General features: G+C 47.2%; 41 non-coding genes across 41 annotated transcripts; all 41 read right to left on the bottom strand.

Moving 5' to 3' along the window:
• Positions 1 to 1,600: 1,600 nt before the first annotated feature.
• On the bottom strand, positions 1,601 to 1,673 carry trnaa-cgc. The gene has a single exon. It is a non-coding gene; the product is annotated as a tRNA-Ala (tRNA).
• A 163-nt stretch (positions 1,674 to 1,836) lies between these two features.
• On the bottom strand, positions 1,837 to 1,909 carry trnaa-ugc. Its single transcript has one exon. It is a non-coding gene; the product is annotated as a tRNA-Ala (tRNA).
• Positions 1,910 to 2,202: 293 nt separating this feature from the next.
• Positions 2,203 to 2,275, bottom strand: trnaa-cgc. The gene has a single exon. It is a non-coding gene; the product is annotated as a tRNA-Ala (tRNA).
• Positions 2,276 to 2,642: 367 nt separating this feature from the next.
• trnaa-agc lies at positions 2,643 to 2,715 on the bottom strand. Its single transcript has one exon. It is a non-coding gene; the product is annotated as a tRNA-Ala (tRNA).
• Positions 2,716 to 3,008: 293 nt separating this feature from the next.
• Positions 3,009 to 3,081, bottom strand: trnaa-cgc. The gene has a single exon. It is a non-coding gene; the product is annotated as a tRNA-Ala (tRNA).
• A 163-nt stretch (positions 3,082 to 3,244) lies between these two features.
• trnaa-ugc lies at positions 3,245 to 3,317 on the bottom strand. The gene has a single exon. It is a non-coding gene; the product is annotated as a tRNA-Ala (tRNA).
• A 146-nt stretch (positions 3,318 to 3,463) lies between these two features.
• On the bottom strand, positions 3,464 to 3,536 carry trnaa-agc. The gene has a single exon. It is a non-coding gene; the product is annotated as a tRNA-Ala (tRNA).
• Positions 3,537 to 3,829: 293 nt separating this feature from the next.
• trnaa-cgc lies at positions 3,830 to 3,902 on the bottom strand. The gene has a single exon. It is a non-coding gene; the product is annotated as a tRNA-Ala (tRNA).
• A 163-nt stretch (positions 3,903 to 4,065) lies between these two features.
• trnaa-ugc lies at positions 4,066 to 4,138 on the bottom strand. Its single transcript has one exon. It is a non-coding gene; the product is annotated as a tRNA-Ala (tRNA).
• A 731-nt stretch (positions 4,139 to 4,869) lies between these two features.
• trnaa-cgc lies at positions 4,870 to 4,942 on the bottom strand. Its single transcript has one exon. It is a non-coding gene; the product is annotated as a tRNA-Ala (tRNA).
• Positions 4,943 to 5,105: 163 nt separating this feature from the next.
• trnaa-ugc lies at positions 5,106 to 5,178 on the bottom strand. Its single transcript has one exon. It is a non-coding gene; the product is annotated as a tRNA-Ala (tRNA).
• Positions 5,179 to 5,322: 144 nt separating this feature from the next.
• Positions 5,323 to 5,395, bottom strand: trnaa-ugc. The gene has a single exon. It is a non-coding gene; the product is annotated as a tRNA-Ala (tRNA).
• A 512-nt stretch (positions 5,396 to 5,907) lies between these two features.
• trnaa-cgc lies at positions 5,908 to 5,980 on the bottom strand. Its single transcript has one exon. It is a non-coding gene; the product is annotated as a tRNA-Ala (tRNA).
• Positions 5,981 to 6,143: 163 nt separating this feature from the next.
• On the bottom strand, positions 6,144 to 6,216 carry trnaa-ugc. The gene has a single exon. It is a non-coding gene; the product is annotated as a tRNA-Ala (tRNA).
• Positions 6,217 to 6,947: 731 nt separating this feature from the next.
• On the bottom strand, positions 6,948 to 7,020 carry trnaa-cgc. The gene has a single exon. It is a non-coding gene; the product is annotated as a tRNA-Ala (tRNA).
• A 163-nt stretch (positions 7,021 to 7,183) lies between these two features.
• trnaa-ugc lies at positions 7,184 to 7,256 on the bottom strand. Its single transcript has one exon. It is a non-coding gene; the product is annotated as a tRNA-Ala (tRNA).
• A 144-nt stretch (positions 7,257 to 7,400) lies between these two features.
• Positions 7,401 to 7,473, bottom strand: trnaa-ugc. The gene has a single exon. It is a non-coding gene; the product is annotated as a tRNA-Ala (tRNA).
• Positions 7,474 to 7,985: 512 nt separating this feature from the next.
• Positions 7,986 to 8,058, bottom strand: trnaa-cgc. The gene has a single exon. It is a non-coding gene; the product is annotated as a tRNA-Ala (tRNA).
• A 163-nt stretch (positions 8,059 to 8,221) lies between these two features.
• On the bottom strand, positions 8,222 to 8,294 carry trnaa-ugc. The gene has a single exon. It is a non-coding gene; the product is annotated as a tRNA-Ala (tRNA).
• Positions 8,295 to 8,440: 146 nt separating this feature from the next.
• Positions 8,441 to 8,513, bottom strand: trnaa-agc. Its single transcript has one exon. It is a non-coding gene; the product is annotated as a tRNA-Ala (tRNA).
• A 293-nt stretch (positions 8,514 to 8,806) lies between these two features.
• Positions 8,807 to 8,879, bottom strand: trnaa-cgc. Its single transcript has one exon. It is a non-coding gene; the product is annotated as a tRNA-Ala (tRNA).
• A 163-nt stretch (positions 8,880 to 9,042) lies between these two features.
• On the bottom strand, positions 9,043 to 9,115 carry trnaa-ugc. The gene has a single exon. It is a non-coding gene; the product is annotated as a tRNA-Ala (tRNA).
• A 146-nt stretch (positions 9,116 to 9,261) lies between these two features.
• On the bottom strand, positions 9,262 to 9,334 carry trnaa-agc. Its single transcript has one exon. It is a non-coding gene; the product is annotated as a tRNA-Ala (tRNA).
• Positions 9,335 to 9,627: 293 nt separating this feature from the next.
• On the bottom strand, positions 9,628 to 9,700 carry trnaa-cgc. The gene has a single exon. It is a non-coding gene; the product is annotated as a tRNA-Ala (tRNA).
• Positions 9,701 to 10,082: 382 nt separating this feature from the next.
• trnaa-agc lies at positions 10,083 to 10,155 on the bottom strand. Its single transcript has one exon. It is a non-coding gene; the product is annotated as a tRNA-Ala (tRNA).
• A 293-nt stretch (positions 10,156 to 10,448) lies between these two features.
• trnaa-cgc lies at positions 10,449 to 10,521 on the bottom strand. Its single transcript has one exon. It is a non-coding gene; the product is annotated as a tRNA-Ala (tRNA).
• A 748-nt stretch (positions 10,522 to 11,269) lies between these two features.
• On the bottom strand, positions 11,270 to 11,342 carry trnaa-cgc. The gene has a single exon. It is a non-coding gene; the product is annotated as a tRNA-Ala (tRNA).
• Positions 11,343 to 11,737: 395 nt separating this feature from the next.
• Positions 11,738 to 11,810, bottom strand: trnaa-agc. The gene has a single exon. It is a non-coding gene; the product is annotated as a tRNA-Ala (tRNA).
• A 293-nt stretch (positions 11,811 to 12,103) lies between these two features.
• On the bottom strand, positions 12,104 to 12,176 carry trnaa-cgc. Its single transcript has one exon. It is a non-coding gene; the product is annotated as a tRNA-Ala (tRNA).
• A 748-nt stretch (positions 12,177 to 12,924) lies between these two features.
• On the bottom strand, positions 12,925 to 12,997 carry trnaa-cgc. Its single transcript has one exon. It is a non-coding gene; the product is annotated as a tRNA-Ala (tRNA).
• A 395-nt stretch (positions 12,998 to 13,392) lies between these two features.
• Positions 13,393 to 13,465, bottom strand: trnaa-agc. The gene has a single exon. It is a non-coding gene; the product is annotated as a tRNA-Ala (tRNA).
• A 293-nt stretch (positions 13,466 to 13,758) lies between these two features.
• Positions 13,759 to 13,831, bottom strand: trnaa-cgc. The gene has a single exon. It is a non-coding gene; the product is annotated as a tRNA-Ala (tRNA).
• A 748-nt stretch (positions 13,832 to 14,579) lies between these two features.
• On the bottom strand, positions 14,580 to 14,652 carry trnaa-cgc. The gene has a single exon. It is a non-coding gene; the product is annotated as a tRNA-Ala (tRNA).
• A 395-nt stretch (positions 14,653 to 15,047) lies between these two features.
• trnaa-agc lies at positions 15,048 to 15,120 on the bottom strand. Its single transcript has one exon. It is a non-coding gene; the product is annotated as a tRNA-Ala (tRNA).
• A 293-nt stretch (positions 15,121 to 15,413) lies between these two features.
• trnaa-cgc lies at positions 15,414 to 15,486 on the bottom strand. Its single transcript has one exon. It is a non-coding gene; the product is annotated as a tRNA-Ala (tRNA).
• Positions 15,487 to 15,649: 163 nt separating this feature from the next.
• On the bottom strand, positions 15,650 to 15,722 carry trnaa-ugc. The gene has a single exon. It is a non-coding gene; the product is annotated as a tRNA-Ala (tRNA).
• A 146-nt stretch (positions 15,723 to 15,868) lies between these two features.
• On the bottom strand, positions 15,869 to 15,941 carry trnaa-agc. Its single transcript has one exon. It is a non-coding gene; the product is annotated as a tRNA-Ala (tRNA).
• Positions 15,942 to 16,234: 293 nt separating this feature from the next.
• On the bottom strand, positions 16,235 to 16,307 carry trnaa-cgc. The gene has a single exon. It is a non-coding gene; the product is annotated as a tRNA-Ala (tRNA).
• A 395-nt stretch (positions 16,308 to 16,702) lies between these two features.
• On the bottom strand, positions 16,703 to 16,775 carry trnaa-agc. The gene has a single exon. It is a non-coding gene; the product is annotated as a tRNA-Ala (tRNA).
• Positions 16,776 to 17,068: 293 nt separating this feature from the next.
• trnaa-cgc lies at positions 17,069 to 17,141 on the bottom strand. The gene has a single exon. It is a non-coding gene; the product is annotated as a tRNA-Ala (tRNA).
• Positions 17,142 to 17,304: 163 nt separating this feature from the next.
• Positions 17,305 to 17,377, bottom strand: trnaa-ugc. The gene has a single exon. It is a non-coding gene; the product is annotated as a tRNA-Ala (tRNA).
• Between the last annotated feature and the right edge of the window lie 6 nt (positions 17,378 to 17,383).

Here is a 17,383-nt window from a genome sequence, read left to right on the forward strand (position 1 = left end):
AATAGAAATGGAGCGTTTTGACATATCTTCTATTGGTGACTAAACATGACATTGACACTGAAGTTGCTGTTCATTATGTTTATCAAGGTCCCATACTGTGACTGGTATTTCTGGCAATTCAGTCATCTTTTATAGGCCATCAGAATTTTTTTTCTGTGATCTTTTGCTCATTTTATATACCTTTTGAAAGAGGTCATACCACCTCTTCTGTCTTGGGGCTGGCCTGTTGCCTGCATCAGCAGGCCAAACCCCAGAGCTGGCAAACCTCCTCAAACGGGACATCCATTCCCCATCCCCCATTCCTTTGTGGCTCTTTGAACTCGACATCTAATAGGTAAAAGGAGCGATTTTTACACTAGTACAATAACATGTATTTATTGTTATAATTAGCTTTTTAACATTTCAAATATTTAGCTGGCTACTATTTCCAGAAGAATATGTTTGTACTTGTTCTGGGTCACTTTATTACCACAAGTGAAAAAGTTATATTTATTTCGTTTTGTCCCCAGTGACATATATTATATATAACAGGTTAAATATTGCTTTTGCTAGTCGGAATAACATCTGTCGCTACAGTAACCTATTAGTAATCCCTTATAAAAGTAGCTAGCTAAATGACAGCAATACTACCTGAGGAAATCTACTAACTAGCCTACATGACAAACTCTGAAATGACAAACTCTAATATTCGTGATATTACTTGTCATTGACCCGATGAATGCTAACATGTATTGAAATGTCAAACGGAAAATTATTTTGATTAGCTATGTATGTATTTACCTTTGCGGTGCGCGGTACTACAGACAACTTGAAAGAGCGTATCCTTCAATGAATGAACTGACGCGACTACTGTCACTCATCTCACAACTTCGGCGGGGGTCAACCTCGGCGGGGGTCTCTGGGGTCGTGGACGCCGTTGCTACGGCTCAGCTCGGCGTGACGTAATTGGAGATGTACGTGTTCCGATTGGCGCAATCGGACTGACGCAATTGGACAGTGAGAATCCGATTGGCCCTCGAACCTTGAACCGAGGTAGCTAATTGGTCGCGATAGCCAGTCGAATGTGCTCCGGGTGCCGCTAATCCCCCAATGGTAAGCTCCTCTTTGGGAAACATGTGATCGTCACTATTAGGACAACCGTGTCTACGTAATAGTCATCCTTCATGCCAATACGATTCTTGTAAATGTTTCTGTGGAAAGAAGCTAAATCTTGCCAGTTAAACAGCATCACCTATGGAGGAAGCGGGCATCGATCCCACTACCTCTCGCATGCAAAGCGAGCGCTCTACCATTTGAGCTAATCCCCCACCTTACATGTGACAACTTTCCTTGGAAGAGTTAAAAACTCCTCAGTCTTGAGTCACAATCTACAATCTGGTTCGACTGCTTACTCGACATCAGTTTGAATCTCACAGGGAATGCGGGTATCGATTCCGCTGCATATGACAGGCAAAGGAAGCGCTGCAGCATTTGAGCTAACTCGCACTTCCATTGCTCCTACCTGGGAGAGTTGAATCGTCCCACACTTTGGAGCTGCTTTTCCGAAACACGTGCAAAGTTTTTGTGGAACGGAGCTCCATTTTTCAAAGAAAACATCTGTTGGAGAATGCGGGCATCGATCCCGCTGCCTCTCGCATGCGAAGCAAGCGCTCTACCACTTGAGCTAATTCCCCCATGTTAAGCTCTTCGTTGGGGAACTTGTGAGCGTCAGCATGAGGACCCAAATTGTATTAGGCCAACCGTGTCTAGGTAGTAGTCGTCCTTCATGCCAATGCGATTCTTGTAAATGTTTCTGTGGGAAGAAGCTAAATCTTGCCAGTTAAACAGCATTACCTATGGAGGATGCGGGCATCGATCCCGCTACCTCTCGCATGCAAAGCGAGCGCTCTACCATTTGAGCTAATCCCCCACCTTACATGTGACACCTTTCCTTGGAAGAGTTAAAAACTCCTCAGTCTTGAGTCACAATCTACAATCTGGTTCGACTGCTTACTCGACATCAGTTTGAATCTCACAGGGAATGCGGGTATTGATTCCGCTGCATATGACAGGCAAAGGAAGCGCTGCAGCATTTGAGCTAACTCGCACTTCCATTGCTCCTACCTGGGAGAGTTGAATCGTCCCACACTTTGGAGCTGCTTTTCCGAAACACGTGCAAAGTTTTTGTGGAACGGAGCTCCAATTTTCAAAGAAAACATCTGTTGGAGAATGCGGGCATCGATCCCGCTGCCTCTCGCATGCGAAGCAAGCGCTCTACCACTTGAGCTAATTCCCCCATGTTAAGCTCTTCGTTGGGGAACTTGTGAGCGTCAGCATGAGGACCCAAATTGTATTAGGCCAACCGTGTCTAGGTAGTAGTCGTCCTTCATGCCAATGCGATTCTTGTAAATGTTTCTGTGGGAAGAAGCTAAATCTTGCCAGTTAAACAGCATTACCTATGGAGGATGCGGGCATCGATCCCGCTACCTCTCGCTCTACCATTTGAGCTAATCCCCCAATGGTAAGCTCCTCTTTGGGAAAGTTGTGATCGTCACTATTAGGACAACCGTGTCTACGTAGTAGTCATCCTTCATGCCAATACGATTCTTGTAAATGTTTCTGTGGAAAGAAGCTAAATCTTGCCAGTTAAACAGCATCACCTATGGAGGATGCGGGCATCGATCCCGCTACCTCTCGCATGCTAAGCGAGCGCTCTACCATTTGAGCTAATCCCCCACCTTACATGTGACAACTTTCCTTGGAAGAGTTAAAAACTCCTCAGCCTTGAGTCACAATCTACAATCTGGTTCGACTGCTTACTCGACATCAGTTTGAATCTCACAGGGAATGCGGGTATCGATTCCGCTGCATATGACAGGCAAAGGAAGCGCTGCAGCATTTGAGCTAACTCGCACTTCCATTGCTCCTACCTGGGAGAGTTGAATCGTCCCACACTTTGGAGCTGCTTTTCCGAAACACGTGCAAAGTTTTTGTGGAACGGAGCTCCATTTTTCAAAGAAAACATCTGTTGGAGAATGCGGGCATCGATCCCGCTGCCTCTCGCATGCGAAGCAAGCGCTCTACCACTTGAGCTAATTCCCCCATGTTAAGCTCTTCGTTGGGGAACTTGTGAGCGTCAGCATGAGGACCCAAATTGTATTAGGCCAACCGTGTCTAGGTAGTAGTCGTCCTTCATGCCAATGCGATTCTTGTAAATGTTTCTGTGGGAAGAAGCTAAATCTTGCCAGTTAAACAGCATTACCTATGGAAGATGCGGGCATCGATCCCGCTACCTCTCGCATGCAAAGCGAGCGCTCTACCATTTGAGCTAATCCCCCAATGGTAAGCTCCTCTTTGGGAAACTTGTGATCGTCACTATTAGGACAACCGTGTCTACGTAGTAGTCATCCTTCATGCCAATACGATTCTTGTAAATGTTTCTGTGGAAAGAAGCTAAATCTTGCCAGTTAAACAGCATCACCTATGGAGGATGCGGGCATCGATCCCGCTACCTCTCGCATGCTAAGCGAGCGCTCTACCATTTGAGCTAATCCCCCACCTTACATGTGACAACTTTCCTTGGAAGAGTTAAAAACTCCTCAGTCTTGAGTCACAATCTACAATCTGGTTCGACTGCTTACTCGACATCAGTTTGAATCTCACAGGGAATGCGGGTATCGATTCCGCTGCATATGACAGGCAAAGTAAGCGCTGCAGCATTTGAGCTAACTCGCACTTCCATTGCTCCTACCTGGGAGAGTTGAATCGTCCCACACTTTGGAGCTGCTTTTCCGAAACACGTGCAAAGTTTTTGTGGAACGGAGCTCCATTTTTCAAAGAAAACATCTGTTGGAGAATGCGGGCATCGATCCCGCTGCCTCTCGCATGCGAAGCAAGCGCTCTACCACTTGAGCTAATTCCCCCATGTTAAGCTCTTCGTTGGGGAACTTGTGAGCGTCAGCATGAGGACCCAAATTGTATTAGGCCAACCGTGTCTAGGTAGTAGTCGTCCTTCATGCCAATGCGATTCTTATAAATGTTTCTGTGGGAAGAAGCTAAATCTTGCCAGTTAAACAGCATTACCTATGGAGGATGCGGGCATCGATCCCGCTACCTCTCGCATGCAAAGCGAGCGCTCTACCATTTGAGCTAATCCCCCAATGGTAAGCTCCTCTTTGGGAAACTTGTGATCGTCACTATTAGGACAACCGTGTCTACGTAATAGTCATCCTTCATGCCAATACGATTCTTGTAAATGTTTCTGTGGAAAGAAGCTAAATCTTGCCAGTTAAACAGCATCACCTATGGAGGATGCGGGCATCGATCGCGCTACCTCTCGCATGCAAAGCGAGCGCTCTACCATTTGAGCTAATCCCCCAATGGTAAGCTCCTCTTTGGGAAACTTGTGATCGTCACTATTAGGACAACCGTGTCTACGTAGTAGTCATCCTTCATGCCAATACGATTCTTGTAAATGTTTCTGTGGAAAGAAGCTAAATCTCGCCAGTTAAACAGCATCACCTATGGAGGATGCGGGCATCGATCCCGCTACCTCTCGCATGCTAAGCGAGCACTCAACCATTTGAGCTAATCCCCCACCTTACATGTGACAACTTTCCTTGGAAGAGTTAAAAACTCCTCAGTCTTGAGTCACAATCTACAATCTGGTTCGACTGCTTACTCGACATCAGTTTGAATCTCACAGGGAATGCGGGTATCGATTCCGCTGCATATGACAGGCAAAGTAAGCGCTGCAGCATTTGAGCTAACTCGCACTTCCATTGCTCCTACCTGGGAGAGTTGAATCGTCCCACACTTTGGAGCTGCTTTTCCGAAACACGTGCAAAGTTTTTGTGGAACGGAGCTCCATTTTTCAAAGAAAACATCTGTTGGAGAATGCGGGCATCGATCCCGCTGCCTCTCGCATGCGAAGCAAGCGCTCTACCACTTGAGCTAATTCCCCCATGTTAAGCTCTTCGTTGGGGAACTTGTGAGCGTCAGCATGAGGACCCAAATTGTATTAGGCCAACCGTGTCTAGGTAGTAGTCGTCCTTCATGCCAATGCGATTCTTGTAAATGTTTCTGTGGGAAGAAGCTAAATCTTGCCAGTTAAACAGCATTACCTATGGAGGATGCGGGCATCGATCCCGCTACCTCTCGCATGCAAAGCGAGCGCTCTACCATTTGAGCTAATCCCCCAATGGTAAGCTCCTCTTTGGGAAACTTGTGATCGTCACTATTAGGACAACCGTGTACGTAATAGTCATCCTTCATGCCAATACGATTCTTGTAAATGTTTCTGTGGAAAGAAGCTAAATCTTGCCAGTTAAACAGCATCACCTATGGAGGATGCGGGCATCGATCCCGCTACCTCTCGCATGCAAAGCGAGCGCTCTACCATTTGAGCTAATCCCCCAATGGTAAGCTCCTCTTTGGGAAACTTGTGATCGTCACTATTAGGACAACCGTGTCTACGTAGTAGTCATCCTTCATGCCAATACGATTCTTGTAAATGTTTCTGTGGAAAGAAGCTAAATATTGCCAGTTAAACAGCATCACCTATGGAGGATGCGGGCATCGATCCCGCTACCTCTCGCATGCTAAGCGAGCACTCAACCATTTGAGCTAATCCCCCACCTTACATGTGACAACTTTCCTTGGAAGAGTTAAAAACTCCTCAGTCTTGAGTCACAATCTACAATCTGGTTCGACTGCTTACTCGACATCAGTTTGAATCTCACAGGGAATGCGGGTATCGATTCCGCTGCATATGACAGGCAAAGGAAGCGCTGCAGCATTTGAGCTAACTCGCACTTCCATTGCTCCTACCTGGGAGAGTTGAATCGTCCCACACTTTGGAGCTGCTTTTCCGAAACACGTGCAAAGTTTTTGTGGAACGGAGCTCCATTTTTCAAAGAAAACATCTGTTGGAGAATGCGGGCATCGATCCCGCTGCCTCTCGCATGCGAAGCAAGCGCTCTACCACTTGAGCTAATTCCCCCATGTTAAGCTCTTCGTTGGGGAACTTGTGAGCGTCAGCATGAGGACCCAAATTGTATTAGGCCAACCGTGTCTAGGTAGTAGTCGTCCTTCATGCCAATGTGATTCTTGTAAATGTTTCTGTGGGAAGAAGCTAAATCTTGCCAGTTAAACAGCATTACCTATGGAGGATGCGGGCATCGATCCCGCTACCTCTCGCATGCAAAGCGAGCGCTCTACCATTTGAGCTAATCCCCCAATGGTAAGCTCCTCTTTGGGAAACTTGTGATCGTCACTATTAGGACAACCGTGTCTACGTAATAGTCATCCTTCATGCCAATACGATTCTTGTAAATGTTTCTGTGGAAAGAAGCTAAATCTTGCCAGTTAAACAGCATCACCTATGGAGGATGCGGGCATCGATCGCGCTACCTCTCGCATGCAAAGCGAGCGCTCTACCATTTGAGCTAATCCCCCAATGGTAAGCTCCTCTTTGGGAAACTTGTGATCGTCACTATTAGGACAACCGTGTCTACGTAGTAGTCATCCTTCATGCCAATACGATTCTTGTAAATGTTTCTGTGGAAAGAAGCTAAATCTCGCCAGTTAAACAGCATCACCTATGGAGGATGCGGGCATCGATCCCGCTACCTCTCGCATGCTAAGCGAGCACTCAACCATTTGAGCTAATCCCCCACCTTACATGTGACAACTTTCCTTGGAAGAGTTAAAAACTCCTCAGTCTTGAGTCACAATCTACAATCTGGTTCGACTGCTTACTCGACATCAGTTTGAATCTCACAGGGAATGCGGGTATCGATTCCGCTGCATATGACAGGCAAAGTAAGCGCTGCAGCATTTGAGCTAACTCGCACTTCCATTGCTCCTACCTGGGAGAGTTGAATCGTCCCACACTTTGGAGCTGCTTTTCCGAAACACGTGCAAAGTTTTTGTGGAACGGAGCTCCATTTTTCAAAGAAAACATCTGTTGGAGAATGCGGGCATCGATCCCGCTGCCTCTCGCATGCGAAGCAAGCGCTCTACCACTTGAGCTAATTCCCCCATGTTAAGCTCTTCGTTGGGGAACTTGTGAGCGTCAGCATGAGGACCCAAATTGTATTAGGCCAACCGTGTCTAGGTAGTAGTCGTCCTTCATGCCAATGCGATTCTTGTAAATGTTTCTGTGGGAAGAAGCTAAATCTTGCCAGTTAAACAGCATTACCTATGGAGGATGCGGGCATCGATCCCGCTACCTCTCGCATGCAAAGCGAGCGCTCTACCATTTGAGCTAATCCCCCAATGGTAAGCTCCTCTTTGGGAAACTTGTGATCGTCACTATTAGGACAACCGTGTACGTAATAGTCATCCTTCATGCCAATACGATTCTTGTAAATGTTTCTGTGGAAAGAAGCTAAATCTTGCCAGTTAAACAGCATCACCTATGGAGGATGCGGGCATCGATCCCGCTACCTCTCGCATGCAAAGCGAGCGCTCTACCATTTGAGCTAATCCCCCAATGGTAAGCTCCTCTTTGGGAAACTTGTGATCGTCACTATTAGGACAACCGTGTCTACGTAGTAGTCATCCTTCATGCCAATACGATTCTTGTAAATGTTTCTGTGGAAAGAAGCTAAATATTGCCAGTTAAACAGCATCACCTATGGAGGATGCGGGCATCGATCCCGCTACCTCTCGCATGCTAAGCGAGCACTCAACCATTTGAGCTAATCCCCCACCTTACATGTGACAACTTTCCTTGGAAGAGTTAAAAACTCCTCAGTCTTGAGTCACAATCTACAATCTGGTTCGACTGCTTACTCGACATCAGTTTGAATCTCACAGGGAATGCGGGTATCGATTCCGCTGCATATGACAGGCAAAGGAAGCGCTGCAGCATTTGAGCTAACTCGCACTTCCATTGCTCCTACCTGGGAGAGTTGAATCGTCCCACACTTTGGAGCTGCTTTTCCGAAACACGTGCAAAGTTTTTGTGGAACGGAGCTCCATTTTTCAAAGAAAACATCTGTTGGAGAATGCGGGCATCGATCCCGCTGCCTCTCGCATGCGAAGCAAGCGCTCTACCACTTGAGCTAATTCCCCCATGTTAAGCTCTTCGTTGGGGAACTTGTGAGCGTCAGCATGAGGACCCAAATTGTATTAGGCCAACCGTGTCTAGGTAGTAGTCGTCCTTCATGCCAATGCGATTCTTGTAAATGTTTCTGTGGGAAGAAGCTAAATCTTGCCAGTTAAACAGCATTACCTATGGAGGATGCGGGCATCGATCCCGCTACCTCTCGCATGCAAAGCGAGCGCTCTACCATTTGAGCTAATCCCCCAATGGTAAGCTCCTCTTTGGGAAACTTGTGATCGTCACTATTAGGACAACCGTGTCTACGTAGTAGTCATCCTTCATGCCAATACGATTCTTGTAAATGTTTCTGTGGAAAGAAGCTAAATCTTGCCAGTTAAACAGCATCACCTATGGAGGATGCGGGCATCGATCCCGCTACCTCTCGCATGCTAAGCGAGCGCTCTACCATTTGAGCTAATCCCCCACCTTACATGTGACAACTTTCCTTGGAAGAGTTAAAAACTCCTCAGTCTTGAGTCACAATCTACAATCTGGTTCGACTGCTTACTCGACATCAGTTTGAATCTCACAGGGAATGCGGGTATCGATTCCGCTGCATATGACAGGCAAAGGAAGCGCTGCAGCATTTGAGCTAACTCGCACTTCCATTGCTCCTACCTGGGAGAGTTGAATCGTCCCACACTTTGGAGCTGCTTTTCCGAAACACGTGCAAAGTTTTTGTGGAACGGAGCTCCATTTTTCAAAGAAAACATCTGTTGGAGAATGCGGGCATCGATCCCGCTGCCTCTCGCATGCGAAGCAAGCGCTCTACCACTTGAGCTAATTCCCCCATGTTAAGCTCTTCGTTGGGGAACTTGTGAGCGTCAGCATGAGGACCCAAATTGTATTAGGCCAACCGTGTCTAGGTAGTAGTCGTCCTTCATGCCAATGCGATTCTTGTAAATGTTTCTGTGGGAAGAAGCTAAATCTTGCCAGTTAAACAGCATCACCTATGGAGGATGCGGGCATCGATCCCGCTACCTCTCGCATGCAAAGCGAGCGCTCTACCATTTGAGCTAATCCCCCAATGGTAAGCTCCTCTTTGGGAAACTTGTGATCGTCACTATTAGGACAACCGTGTCTACGTAGTAGTCATCCTTCATGCCAATACGATTCTTGTAAATGTTTCTGTGGAAAGAAGCTAAATCTTGCCAGTTAAACAGCATCACCTATGGAGGATGCGGGCATCGATCCCGCTACCTCTCGCATGCTAAGCGAGCGCTCTACCATTTGAGCTAATCCCCCACCTTACATGTGACAACTTTCCTTGGAAGAGTTAAAAACTCCTCAGTCTTGAGTCACAATCTACAATCTGGTTCGACTGCTTACTCGACATCAGTTTGAATCTCACAGGGAATGCGGGTATCGATTCCGCTGCATATGACAGGCAAAGGAAGCGCTGCAGCATTTGAGCTACCTCGCACTTCCATTGCTCCTACCTGGGAGAGTTGAATCGTCCCACACTTTGGAGCTGCTTTTCCGAAACACGTGCAAAGTTTTTGTGGAACGGAGCTCCATTTTTCAAAGAAAACATCTGTTGGAGAATGCGGGCATCGATCCCGCTGCCTCTCGCATGCGAAGCAAGCGCTCTACCACTTGAGCTAATTCCCCCATGTTAAGCTCTTCGTTGGGGAACTTGTGAGCGTCAGCATGAGGACCCAAATTGTATTAGGCCAACCGTGTCTAGGTAGTTGTCGTCCTTCATGCCAATGCGATTCTTGTAAATGTTTCTGTGGAAAGAACCTAAATCTTGCCAGTTAAACAGCATCACCTATGGAGGATGAGGGCATCGATCCCACTACCTCTCGCATGCAAAGCGAGCACTCTACCATTTGAGCTAATCCCCCAATGGTAAGCTCCTCTTTGGGAAACTTGTGATCGTCACTATTAGGACAACCGTGTCTACGTAGTAGTCATCCTTCATGCCAATACGATTCTTGTAAATGTTTCTGTGGAAAGAAGCTAAATCTTGCCAGTTAAACAGCATCACCTATGGAGGATGCGGGCATCGATCCCGCTACCTCTCGCATGCTAAGCGAGCGCTCTACCATTTGAGCTAATCCCCCACCTTACATGTGACAACTTTCCTTGGAAGAGTTAAAAACTCCTCAGTCTTGAGTCACAATCTACAATCTGGTTCGACTGCTTACTCGACATCAGTTTGAATCTCACAGGGAATGCGGGTATCGATTCCGCTGCATATGACAGGCAAAGGAAGCGCTGCAGCATTTGAGCTAACTCGCACTTCCATTGCTCCTACCTGGGAGAGTTGAATCGTCCCACACTTTGGAGCTGCTTTTCCGAAACACGTGCAAAGTTTTTGTGGAACGGAGCTCCATTTTTCAAAGAAAACATCTGTTGGAGAATGCGGGCATCGATCCCGCTGCCTCTCGCATGCGAAGCAAGCGCTCTACCACTTGAGCTAATTCCCCCATGTTAAGCTCTTCGTTGGGGAACTTGTGAGCGTCAGCATGAGGACCCAAATTGTATTAGGCCAACCGTGTCTAGGTAGTAGTCGTCCTTCATGCCAATGCGATTCTTGTAAATGTTTCTGTGGGAAGAAGCTAAATCTTGCCAGTTAAACAGCATTACCTATGGAGGATGCGGGCATCGATCCCGCTACTTCTCGCATGCAAAGCGAGCGCTCTACCATTTGAGCTAATCCCCCAATGGTAAGCTCCTCTTTGGGAAACTTGTGATCGTCACTATTAGGACAACCGTGTCTACGTAGTAGTCATCCTTCATGCCAATACGATTCTTGTAAATGTTTCTGTGGAAAGAAGCTAAATCTTGCCAGTTAAACAGCATCACCTATGGAGGATGCGGGCATCGATCCCGCTACCTCTCGCATGCTAAGCGAGCTCTCTACCATTTGAGCTAATCCCCCACCTCACATGTGACAACTTTCCTTGGAAGAGTTAAAAACTCCTCAGTCTTGAGTCACAATCTACAATCTGGTTCGACTGCTTACTCGACATCAGTTTGAATCTCACAGGGAATGCGGGTATCGATTCCGCTGCATATGACAGGCAAAGGAAGCGCTGCAGCATTTGAGCTACCTCGCACTTCCATTGCTCCTACCTGGGAGAGTTGAATCGTCCCACACTTTGGAGCTGCTTTTCCGAAACACGTGCAAAGTTTTTGTAGAACGGAGCTCCATTTTTCAAAGAAAACATCTGTTGGAGAATGCGGGCATCGATCCCGCTGCCTCTCGCATGCGAAGCAAGCGCTCTACCACTTGAGCTAATTCCCCCATGTTAAGCTCTTCGTTGGGGAACTTGTGAGCGTCAGCATGAGGACCCAAATTGTATTAGGCCAACCGTGTCTAGGTAGTTGTCGTCCTTCATGCCAATGCGATTCTTGTAAATGTTTCTGTGGAAAGAACCTAAATCTTGCCAGTTAAACAGCATCACCTATGGAGGATGAGGGCATCGATCCCACTACCTCTCGCATGCAAAGCGAGCACTCTACCATCTCGCTCTACCATTTGAGCTAATCCCCCAATGGTAAGCTCCTCTTTGGGAAACTTGTGATCGTCACTATTAGGACAACCGTGTCTACGTAGTAGTCATCCTTCATGCCAATACGATTCTTGTAAATGTTTCTGTGGAAAGAAGCTAAATCTTGCCAGTTAAACAGCATCACCTATGGAGGATGCGGGCATCGATCCCGCTACCTCTCGCATGCTAAGCGAGCGCTCTACCATTTGAGCTAATCCCCCACCTTACATGTGACAATTTTCCTTGGAAGAGTTAAAAACTCCTCAGTCTTGAGTCACAATCTACAATCTGGTTCGACTGCTTACTCGACATCAGTTTGAATCTCACAGGGAATGCGGGTATCGATTCCGCTGCATATGACAGGCAAAGGAAGCGCTGCAGCATTTGAGCTAACTCGCACTTCCATTGCTCCTACCTGGGAGAGTTGAATCGTCCCACACTTTGGAGCTGCTTTTCCGAAACACGTGCAAAGTTTTTGTGGAACGGAGCTCCATTTTTCAAAGAAAACATCTGTTGGAGAATGCGGGCATCGATCCCGCTGCCTCTCGCATGCGAAGCAAGCGCTCTACCACTTGAGCTAATTCCCCCATGTTAAGCTCTTCGTTGGGGAACTTGTGAGCGTCAGCATGAGGACCCAAATTGTATTAGGCCAACCGTGTCTAGGTAGTAGTCGTCCTTCATGCCAATGCGATTCTTGTAAATGTTTCTGTGGGAAGAAGCTAAATCTTGCCAGTTAAACAGCATTACCTATGGAGGATGCGGGCATCGATCCCGCTACTTCTCGCATGCAAAGCGAGCGCTCTACCATTTGAGCTAATCCCCCAATGGTAAGCTCCTCTTTGGGAAACTTGTGATCGTCACTATTAGGACAACCGTGTCTACGTAGTAGTCATCCTTCATGCCAATACGATTCTTGTAAATGTTTCTGTGGAAAGAAGCTAAATCTTGCCAGTTAAACAGCATCACCTATGGAGGATGCGGGCATCGATCCCGCTACCTCTCGCATGCTAAGCGAGCTCTCTACCATTTGAGCTAATCCCCCACCTCACATGTGACAACTTTCCTTGGAAGAGTTAAAAACTCCTCAGTCTTGAGTCACAATCTACAATCTGGTTCGACTGCTTACTCGACATCAGTTTGAATCTCACAGGGAATGCGGGTATCGATTCCGCTGCATATGACAGGCAAAGGAAGCGCTGCAGCATTTGAGCTACCTCGCACTTCCATTGCTCCTACCTGGGAGAGTTGAATCGTCCCACACTTTGGAGCTGCTTTTCCGAAACACGTGCAAAGTTTTTGTAGAACGGAGCTCCATTTTTCAAAGAAAACATCTGTTGGAGAATGCGGGCATCGATCCCGCTGCCTCTCGCATGCGAAGCAAGCGCTCTACCACTTGAGCTAATTCCCCCATGTTAAGCTCTTCGTTGGGGAACTTGTGAGCGTCAGCATGAGGACCCAAATTGTATTAGGCCAACCGTGTCTAGGTAGTTGTCGTCCTTCATGCCAATGCGATTCTTGTAAATGTTTCTGTGGAAAGAACCTAAATCTTGCCAGTTAAACAGCATCACCTATGGAGGATGAGGGCATCGATCCCACTACCTCTCGCATGCAAAGCGAGCACTCTACCATCTCGCTCTACCATTTGAGCTAATCCCCCAATGGTAAGCTCCTCTTTGGGAAACTTGTGATCGTCACTATTAGGACAACCGTGTCTACGTAGTAGTCATCCTTCATGCCAATACGATTCTTGTAAATGTTTCTGTGGAAAGAAGCTAAATCTTGCCAGTTAAACAGCATCACCTATGGAGGATGCGGGCATCGATCCCGCTACCTCTCGCATGCTAAGCGAGCGCTCTACCATTTGAGCTAATCCCCCACCTTACATGTGACAACTTTCCTTGGAAGAGTTAAAAACTCCTCAGTCTTGAGTCACAATCTACAATCTGGTTCGACTGCTTACTCGACATCAGTTTGAATCTCACAGGGAATGCGGGTATCGATTCCGCTGCATATGACAGGCAAAGGAAGCGCTGCAGCATTTGAGCTAACTCGCACTTCCATTGCTCCTACCTGGGAGAGTTGAATCGTCCCACACTTTGGAGCTGCTTTTCCGAAACACGTGCAAAGTTTTTGTGGAACGGAGCTCCATTTTTCAAAGAAAACATCTGTTGGAGAATGCGGGCATCGATCCCGCTGCCTCTCGCATGCGAAGCAAGCGCTCTACCACTTGAGCTAATTCCCCCATGTTAAGCTCTTCGTTGGGGAACTTGTGAGCGTCAGCATGAGGACCCAAATTGTATTAGGCCAACCGTGTCTAGGTAGTAGTCGTCCTTCATGCCAATGCGATTCTTGTAAATGTTTCTGTGGGAAGAAGCTAAATCTTGCCAGTTAAACAGCATTACCTATGGAGGATGCGGGCATCGATCCCGCTACTTCTCGCATGCAAAGCGAGCGCTCTACCATTTGAGCTAATCCCCCAATGGTAAGCTCCTCTTTGGGAAACTTGTGATCGTCACTATTAGGACAACCGTGTCTACGTAGTAGTCATCCTTCATGCCAATACGATTCTTGTAAATGTTTCTGTGGAAAGAAGCTAAATCTTGCCAGTTAAACAGCATCACCTATGGAGGATGCGGGCATCGATCCCGCTACCTCTCGCATGCTAAGCGAGCTCTCTACCATTTGAGCTAATCCCCCACCTTACATGTGACAACTTTCCTTGGAAGAGTTAAAAACTCCTCAGTCTTGAGTCACAATCTACAATCTGGTTCGACTGCTTACTCGACATCAGTTTGAATCTCACAGGGAATGCGGGTATCGATTCCGCTGCATATGACAGGCAAAGGAAGCGCTGCAGCATTTGAGCTACCTCGCACTTCCATTGCTCCTACCTGGGAGAGTTGAATCGTCCCACACTTTGGAGCTGCTTTTCCGAAACACGTGCAAAGTTTTTGTAGAACGGAGCTCCATTTTTCAAAGAAAACATCTGTTGGAGAATGCGGGCATCGATCCCGCTGCCTCTCGCATGCGAAGCAAGCGCTCTACCACTTGAGCTAATTCCCCCATGTTAAGCTCTTCGTTGGGGAACTTGTGAGCGTCAGCATGAGGACCCAAATTGTATTAGGCCAACCGTGTCTAGGTAGTTGTCGTCCTTCATGCCAATGCGATTCTTGTAAATGTTTCTGTGGAAAGAACCTAAATCTTGCCAGTTAAACAGCATCACCTATGGAGGATGAGGGCATCGATCCCACTACCTCTCGCATGCAAAGCGAGCACTCTACCATCTCGCTCTACCATTTGAGCTAATCCCCCAATGGTAAGCTCCTCTTTGGGAAACTTGTGATCGTCACTATTAGGACAACCGTGTCTACGTAGTAGTCATCCTTCATGCCAATACGATTCTTGTAAATGTTTCTGTGGAAAGAAGCTAAATCTTGCCAGTTAAACAGCATCACCTATGGAGGATGCGGGCATCGATCCCGCTACCTCTCGCATGCTAAGCGAGCGCTCTACCATTTGAGCTAATCCCCCACCTTACATGTGACAACTTTCCTTGGAAGAGTTAAAAACTCCTCAGTCTTGAGTCACAATCTACAATCTGGTTCGACTGCTTACTCGACATCAGTTTGAATCTCACAGGGAATGCGGGTATCGATTCCGCTGCATATGACAGGCAAAGGAAGCGCTGCAGCATTTGAGCTAACTCGCACTTCCATTGCTCCTACCTGGGAGAGTTGAATCGTCCCACACTTTGGAGCTGCTTTTCCGAAACACGTGCAAAGTTTTTGTGGAACGGAGCTCCATTTTTCAAAGAAAACATCTGTTGGAGAATGCGGGCATCGATCCCGCTGCCTCTCGCATGCGAAGCAAGCGCTCTACCACTTGAGCTAATTCCCCCATGTTAAGCTCTTCGTTGGGGAACTTGTGAGCGTCAGCATGAGGACCCAAATTGTATTAGGCCAACCGTGTCTAGGTAGTAGTCGTCCTTCATGCCAATGCGATTCTTGTAAATGTTTCTGTGGGAAGAAGCTAAATCTTGCCAGTTAAACAGCATTACCTATGGAGGATGCGGGCATCGATCCCGCTACCTCTCGCATGCAAAGCGAGCGCTCTACCATTTGAGCTAATCCCCCAATGGTAAGCTCCTCTTTGGGAAACTTGTGATCGTCACTATTAGGACAACCGTGTCTACGTAGTAGTCATCCTTCATGCCAATACGATTCTTGTAAATGTTTCTGTGGAAAGAAGCTAAATCTTGCCAGTTAAACAGCATCACCTATGGAGGATGCGGGCATCGATCCCGCTACCTCTCGCATGCTAAGCGAGCGCTCTACCATTTGAGCTAATCCCCCACCTTACATGTGACAACTTTCCTTGGAAGAGTTAAAAACTCCTCAGTCTTGAGTCACAATCTACAATCTGGTTCGACTGCTTACTCGACATCAGTTTGAATCTCACAGGGAATGCGGGTATCGATTCCGCTGCATATGACAGGCAAAGGAAGCGCTGCAGCATTTGAGCTACCTCGCACTTCCATTGCTCCTACCTGGGAGAGTTGAATCGTCCCACACTTTGGAGCTGCTTTTCCGAAACACGTGCAAAGTTTTTGTGGAACGGAGCTCCATTTTTCAAAGAAAACATCTGTTGGAGAATGCGGGCATCGATCCCGCTGCCTCTCGCATGCGAAGCAAGCGCTCTACCACTTGAGCTAATTCCCCCATGTTAAGCTCTTCGTTGGGGAACTTGTGAGCGTCAGCATGAGGACCCAAATTGTATTAGGCCAACCGTGTCTAGGTAGTTGTCGTCCTTCATGCCAATGCGATTCTTGTAAATGTTTCTGTGGAAAGAACCTAAATCTTGCCAGTTAAACAGCATCACCTATGGAGGATGAGGGCATCGATCCCACTACCTCTCGCATGCAAAGCGAGCACTCTACCATCTCGCTCTACCATTTGAGCTAATCCCCCAATGGTAAGCTCCTCTTTGGGAAACTTGTGATCGTCACTATTAGGACAACCGTGTCTACGTAGTAGTCATCCTTCATGCCAATACGATTCTTGTAAATGTTTCTGTGGAAAGAAGCTAAATCTTGCCAGTTAAACAGCATCACCTATGGAGGATGCGGGCATCGATCCCGCTACCTCTCGCATGCTAAGCGAGCGCTCTACCATTTGAGCTAATCCCCCACCTTACATGTGACAACTTTCCTTGGAAGAGTTAAAAACTCCTCAGTCTTGAGTCACAATCTACAATCTGGTTCGACTGCTTACTCGACATCAGTTTGAATCTCACAGGGAATGCGGGTATCGATTCCGCTGCATATGACAGGCAAAGGAAGCGCTGCAGCATTTGAGCTAACTCGCACTTCCATTGCTCCTACCTGGGAGAGTTGAATCGTCCCACACTTTGGAGCTGCTTTTCCGAAACACGTGCAAAGTTTTTGTGGAACGGAGCTCCATTTTTCAAAGAAAACATCTGTTGGAGAATGCGGGCATCGATCCCGCTGCCTCTCGCATGCGAAGCAAGCGCTCTACCACTTGAGCTAATTCCCCCATGTTAAGCTCTTCGTTGGGGAACTTGTGAGCGTCAGCATGAGGACCCAAATTGTATTAGGCCAACCGTGTCTAGGTAGTAGTCGTCCTTCATGCCAATGCGATTCTTGTAAATGTTTCTGTGGGAAGAAGCTAAATCTTGCCAGTTAAACAGCATTACCTATGGAGGATGCGGGCATCGATCCCGCTACCTCTCGCATGCAAAGCGAGCGCTCTACCATTTGAGCTAATCCCCCAATGGT

Source organism: Hypomesus transpacificus, chromosome 12 (assembly GCF_021917145.1).
Source record: "Hypomesus transpacificus isolate Combined female chromosome 12, fHypTra1, whole genome shotgun sequence".
Lineage (NCBI taxonomy): Eukaryota > Metazoa > Chordata > Actinopteri > Osmeriformes > Osmeridae > Hypomesus > Hypomesus transpacificus.